A 6,214-nucleotide genomic window follows, 5' to 3' on the forward strand; every position below is an offset into this window, starting at 1 on the left:
ATCGGAATTCAAATACTACTTCTAAGTCCAGTGCAGATAATGAGAAAAAGGGAGAGGGGGAATGATTGAGGGAAAGATGACATGAATTTTTTATGACACACAAATAATTCGACTTAGAAGCTGACCCTTTAGAAAGTAGAGCTATTGCTCGAGTGGTCAAAATACCACAACTCTTTATACTAAAATTTTTCCTTTCTAGCTGTTCATTATTTAAATATATATAATAACAACCAATGCTTAGTTTTTATTGTCTTTTACTGGCCAAATGAAAAGCAATCTAGTCAACAGCTAAGCCCTTTTTTTTTTTTTTTTTTTTTTTTTTTGTGGCGGTCGTGGGGCCTGAACTCTGGGCGTGGGTGCTATCTCTCAGCTCTGTAGCTCAAGGCTAGCGCTCTACCACTTGAGCCACAACACCACTTCCAGCTTTTTTCTGTTTATTGGTGCTGAGGAATGGAACCCAGGGCCTCAGGCATGCAAGGCAAGCACTCTACCACTGAGCCACTTTCCCAGCCCTAAGCCTAAATTTTAATTTACCCATTTACCAATATATAGACAGATGTGTATCATTAAAATATAGAGAAACACAGTTAATATCTAAAGAATAAGCATTATGATAACAAACAGAACAAATCAACAACATATCCAAGGCAGGTGATAGGAAGGTTCAAACAGGACCTAAAGAACTAAAAAACTTGCTAGTCAAAAGGAAACTCTTTAAAGAATGACATAGAAACTGAAAAAGAGTGACTGATCCGGCACACAAGTACAAGAAAAATACAACTTTGTAAACTGCAACATCTTAATCAGAAGAGATTATACATTTTGACAAGTTTCATTTCAGAATGGGATAAAATGAAAGAAATAAAGAATAGACAATATTTTTCCTTTTTTTAAATTAAAACGCCTAATTCTCAACAATATTAAGAAAAAATACTAAGGAGACTATCATTAATTTACTTTCTAACTAATAATTTTAAAAAGCAGTGCTGGGAAGATGGCTCAATGGTAGAGTGCTAGCCTTGAGCTGAAGAGCTGAGGGACAGTGCCCAGACCCAGAGTTCAAGCCCCCTGACCAATAAATAAATAAATAAATAAATAAATAAATGGCAGCTATAGAAGTCTGTTAAGAAGAAGGACTCTGGAGTCAAGTTAGCTAGGCAAAATACCAGCCATGTAAAACTTTGGATATGTAACTTACCTCCACTGCCTCACTTTCTTTTAAGGTCATTGTGAAGATTAAACATACTTTATAAAGTGCTTAGAACAGTTCATGTCACTTAGTGCTTCAAAAGTAGTGTTACACATATAATTTGTGACTAAAAGTAATTGCTACTGTAAGAGGCAACTTTTTAAAAACTGCTTTTGTGGTAAATTAAAATTCATACCACTTTTTATCAGTGCCTTCAGATCTGAACTATTCTTAGCTGAAGTCAACTTTGGAATCATCTTGGGCTCCAGATTCACTGATAAATACCTTGTAGGGAAGGTAAACTGCCTCTCAAACAAGCAATGTCCTCTTCTTATCATCTTAAATAAAACAGCCAAAACTCAGCCGACCAATTTATTCCTGTTCTGTTCCAATAATAAAGTGTTAACTTCTCCAAGGACAAAGACTGAGCTAAGGGTCAACTAGGACACACACATGCATCCTGGGACTGTTTTAACTACTCATTCCTTTCTCACCAACTTTTCTCCATTTTCCGTATTTAACCTGAAGACAATGCCTGTAACCTGAAGATGGCTGAAGGCATACTGAAGTACTTATATCTTTCCAGGGCTACCATGTAATAAATCTTCTTTCTCTGCCTTTATTATGTCTATTTTTAATAAGTAATTGTACAAAGGGGTTTCAATTCTAGAAGTTATGGGTATACTGCATCTTGATCAGTGTCACCTCTTCCATCATTCTCCTCCATCTTTCTTAACACCAAGATTCTTCATGTGACATATGGCAGGTGGGGGGAGCAAGTGGTTCAACCTAACCTTAGACTCCAGGATTTGGGGCCCAAGATATTAAAAACCCAGTTTCACTATATTTCTATATTAGTTAGCATGCATGAGGTCCAAGATTCAATCTTCAGCACCATAAGTTTTTTTAATCCATTTTTATGTAACATAGATGAAGTTGTATGTAACACTCACTTTAAACACTTTGTTATAAATAAAAAATTAGGAAAAAATTCTGAATCCAGTTAAGGTACACCCTCAGATAAGTGTGACTCTCAATTGTTTAAAATTGCTTCCAAGGTTCAGGAATATACCACCCAACTGAAGCTGTATTTCAAGGAATAAGGAAGCATAGTTCGGCCAATAAAACAAATCTTTATCTCAGTAGTATCTCAGTGTCTTTATCCAAAGACACCTGATTTCTAGCCTTAATGTTGATAAAGCTCAATTGCTTACAGTGGAACATCTTTCTGCCAAAATTACCCGGAACTTCTACACAGAGAATTAAAAAAAAAAAAAAAAAAAACAGTATCACAGGGCAGGTGATGCAGGTCCCACACTTCACAAACAAGGTATATGCACTCCTCCTATTCCCTCCCCAGGGATCCAGATTTAGCTCATGGTGCAAAAGGTAGTTTCCTAGACAAGGTTTCTGCATTCTTTTGCCTTTTGGCTCTTCTATCCAGCCACCTATACTAAAAGAAATATATCTTAGCACAAAACTTTCCTGAGTCCTTAGTACTCAAGGATTGTGCCTTAGTACTGCATCATACAGATCTACTGAATTAGTACTCCAAATTCTTTAACAAGAGCACCAGGTGACTGATTCTTATGGTCACTGAAGTTGTACACTTCTCTGCATGACGCTGCCGCAGATGGTTTTTAATAATTAAAAGGTATTCGTTTACATTCGAATGCAGACATACAGCATGAAAAACCACCAAGACATGGAACCAAAAAGTGCCCAAAGAAAAACAAGTATTTAAATGAATTTCTTTGCTACTGATAACCAGAATTTCAAGTTTTTTTAAACAACGCATTTAGTGTTCCCAGCTTTTATTTTGTGCAGCAGCATATTAACATACTTTTATAAGTACCACACTTTGATATACTAAAAGTACAATGGGAATTTCTCGCGCAAATGCAGCCCCCAAAATACACAATATGCACATTCAAATTTAGTCGGATTCAGACTTGACAAAACAAACTCTCCCGAGAAAGTGCCTTCTAACTGGCGGGGGGCTCATCTTTAACCACTCACTGGTCACACATTCCTTACACTATTTTACTAACTAGTAGTGACCAGACTCTGGTCCACTTGTATGTGTGTTCGCAGGAAGAGTATAGGCAGGAAGACCAACTTCTCCTCTCTGCAAAGTTTTCCTCGTGCCCCTGACAAGCCCGGAAACTCGTACATTCTTACAGGTGAAGGACCTTCCGTCACAGTTCAACCAATGAAGGCCAAAGGCAAGAACGACTATTTTCAAGGCAGCAATGCCGAGAGGTTGGCGGGTTCCGGGCCCGCTTCTCTTCCGGCCTGGGAAGGAAGCATGGAGCCTTCGGCCAAAATGAACAGGAAACTAACCAAGTAGGGACTTGGGGGGGGGGGGGGGGTTGGGAGGGGAAGAGCTGCTGCCACCCAGCTCGGCCCCCTGGGCTGCCACCCGCCGGGTTCCAGGGTCGGCCTCGGCCTCGCGGGGAAGGGGCGGGGTGGAGGCGCGGGGAAGGCGGCGGGGGCCCCGCGCCAAGTCCCGCCGCCGCCGGCACGCGCACCGAGGGGGCCCGGGGCGCAGCGGCGGCGGGTCCGCGGCTCGCAGGCCTGCCCGGCGGCGGCGAAGACGCCAGGGGAGGGGGCCCTGCCCCGAGGGGGAGCGGAGGCCGGGGCCAGAGCCACTGCATGTGGGGGGCTGCACTGAGGTGAAGCGAGGCGCGCTCGGGCTGCTTTACGATTATCATCATTATTATTGTTACCTGTGGCGCAGAAGGGTTCCCCAGCTCCTACTCCCTGAGTCCTCCTCCTCCTCCCCTCTCTTTTTTTTTTCTCTCTCTCTCTCTGTCTCTCTCAATCTCTTTCACTCTCTCTCCCTCAGTCGGGCGGGCGGGCGCTCGCGGAACCAGCCGGACCCGGCCCGACCAGAAAGAGAACTGGGCGGGAAGGGGTGGCGGCGGTGACCAGCGACCACGTGACCACGCTCGCGCCGTAACGGCGGCCGCCTCCTGCCGCGCGCCCTCTCGGCGCTCCACCTCTAATAACCCCGCGGCCCGGCGCCCGAGAAGCCCCTTGCGCAGGCGCCGGTCCGGGCTAGGAGGCTGCGCGGGCTCGAGACAAGCTCGCTCCCCGGTCTGGGCTTCTGGGGCCTTCCAAGTGGGAAGTGGGAGGGCGGTGGATTGGGAGGAGGCCACGCGCATGCGCCTGGGATTCCTTCCTCTCGCGTGTGGTGGGCGCTGTGCTGGAGCCTGTGAGCCTACTACTGGGTCTGAAGTCAGAATCACAGCCTCGGTTACCTTCCCGTTGGGGGATTTAGGAGAAGAAAACAGGTCAGTCTTTGGATTCCCTCCTAAGAGCCTGGTACACTTCCTCCTCACAGGTCCATAGCTTTACCATTCAGTGTTTTGTGCGGCTACTCCGCTTTGTGGGACTCGCTGTCACTTTGTTTAGAACTACTTTTGTAATGTAGCCCGTAAGGGTCTGAAAGAGAAGTTATTGTTCACCAGCCCACAGTGCAAAACTAGGGTGTTACCTTCTCCTCGGGTAGTCTCTCCGCACACTGGACTTCTCCAAGCCCTGGCTTGGCTTGGGCTTCATCACAGTTTGTGTGAGAGATGCTGATGTTTTTACTTCCCCAACGTGAAAGTCTTTAAATAGCAGTGCTAATGAGTGTGGTGAGTACTTCACTCAGTTTAAAGAAAAGCAGATCTGCAGTCTTTTATTAACCTACCCTTACACGTTCCAAAGGAACCTGATTCTGTGAGGTGCAGAATTGGAAACCAAGGCAGAGAAAGGTCCCATTTCCAAAATTAGCTAACGTCCAAGGAAGGAACCTTACGTGGGAGAACTTTATGTCCAACGAAGGAACCTTATGTGGGAGAACTTTAAAGCAGACTCCATTTTACACAGGGACCTCTTCTTTTCTTGATGCCTTCCTTACATTGGCAAAGGTTGAACAGGGCAACTGGATTAAGTGCCTTTGGCTAGATTTAATCAGGGGTAAGGGCTAATAAATAAAATTCCTACTTGAGAGTTGTGGCTGGTCTAGTCATTATTACTGTTAGCCTGTAAATACACACACACACACACACACACACACACACACTCACACACACACAGGCATACTGCAAGATATGCATCTTCTAGCAGCAAGTTCAGCATTTGATGAAGGCTATTTTATCTGGACAAGGTGAGTAGCATACAGGAAAATAACTAGAAACTAGAAGGCAGACTGTGGCCTAGTCAGATAGGGCAAGGCTGTGTCACAAAGGCAGAGGCCTAAGAGAAAACTAACCATTGCCAAAGGCTGTCCTCCCTTCAGCTTCCACCTTTCCAAGAGAACATGTACATCTTCTATGCTGAAGATAAGGAATGAACATGGATGTCAAAGCAGAGAATCCACTAGCACGCAAGTAGCTACAAACCAAATGCCCCCAATTGTTATTTTTCTAAGAATACTAATGTTCAGGTTTAATTTTAATTCTTCCTTAAACGTATGAATTGTATTTTGAGTAGTATTAACTTGAGATTAATTTTTATGCAATGTTTATATTTGATGGAATTATTAATCATCAGCTTGATTAGTTTCTTTTTGTAAGGTCCGCTCCTGGATGGCGAGCAGACTCCACCCTCCTCGCAGCAGTCTCCACCCAGTACCGTACCTGCATTACCTAGGCAACTGGGACACCTGGAAGAGGTCACATCTGCATCCGCTGAGGTCACATCTGAATTTGATGTGGCCACACCTTTCCCCACCCATACCCTACATAAGGGCTAGCCCAGGCCCAGACTCCCCCTTTTTTCTCTCTCTGTTCGTTTCTAGCTCTTGCTGCTCTTTTCTTGCTCTCTTGCTCTCTCTCTTTCCCAGCCACGTGGAGTGCCAACCTTGCTGGTCCCAGCAGGTCTACCCCTTACCTGAATACCACGTGAGTGCTACTGTTCTTACCCCTCTCTCTGTTCTTTTCTCTCTCTTTCCTCTCTTCCCAGCTCTCTCTCATTCCCAGGCCTTTCCCAGCCACGTGGAGTGCCACCCTTGCCTGGTCCAAGCAGGTCTACTGA

The 6,214-nt window shown here is 44.8% G+C and overlaps 1 protein-coding gene across 13 annotated transcripts in view; it reads right to left on the reverse strand.

Annotated features, from left to right (window-relative positions):
• Positions 1-4,133, reverse strand: part of Tbc1d5 (TBC1 domain family member 5) — a 476,492-nt gene extending 472,359 nt beyond the window's left edge. For 10 of the 13 annotated variants that reach the window (XM_070018657.1, XM_070018661.1, XM_070018651.1 and 7 more), the window contains exon 1: positions 3,919-4,133. The gene's annotated coding sequence lies outside the window, so the exon portion shown is untranslated. The remainder of the gene's footprint in view (positions 1-3,918) is intronic. The other 3 variants (XM_070018665.1, XM_070018662.1, XM_070018663.1) reach the window with 1 other exon arrangement.
• Between the last annotated feature and the right edge of the window lie 2,081 nt (positions 4,134-6,214).

Source organism: Dipodomys merriami, unplaced genomic scaffold, assembly GCF_024711535.1.
Source record: "Dipodomys merriami isolate MVZ:Mamm:240054 unplaced genomic scaffold, mDipMer1.0.p SCAF_13, whole genome shotgun sequence".
NCBI lineage: Eukaryota > Metazoa > Chordata > Mammalia > Rodentia > Heteromyidae > Dipodomys > Dipodomys merriami.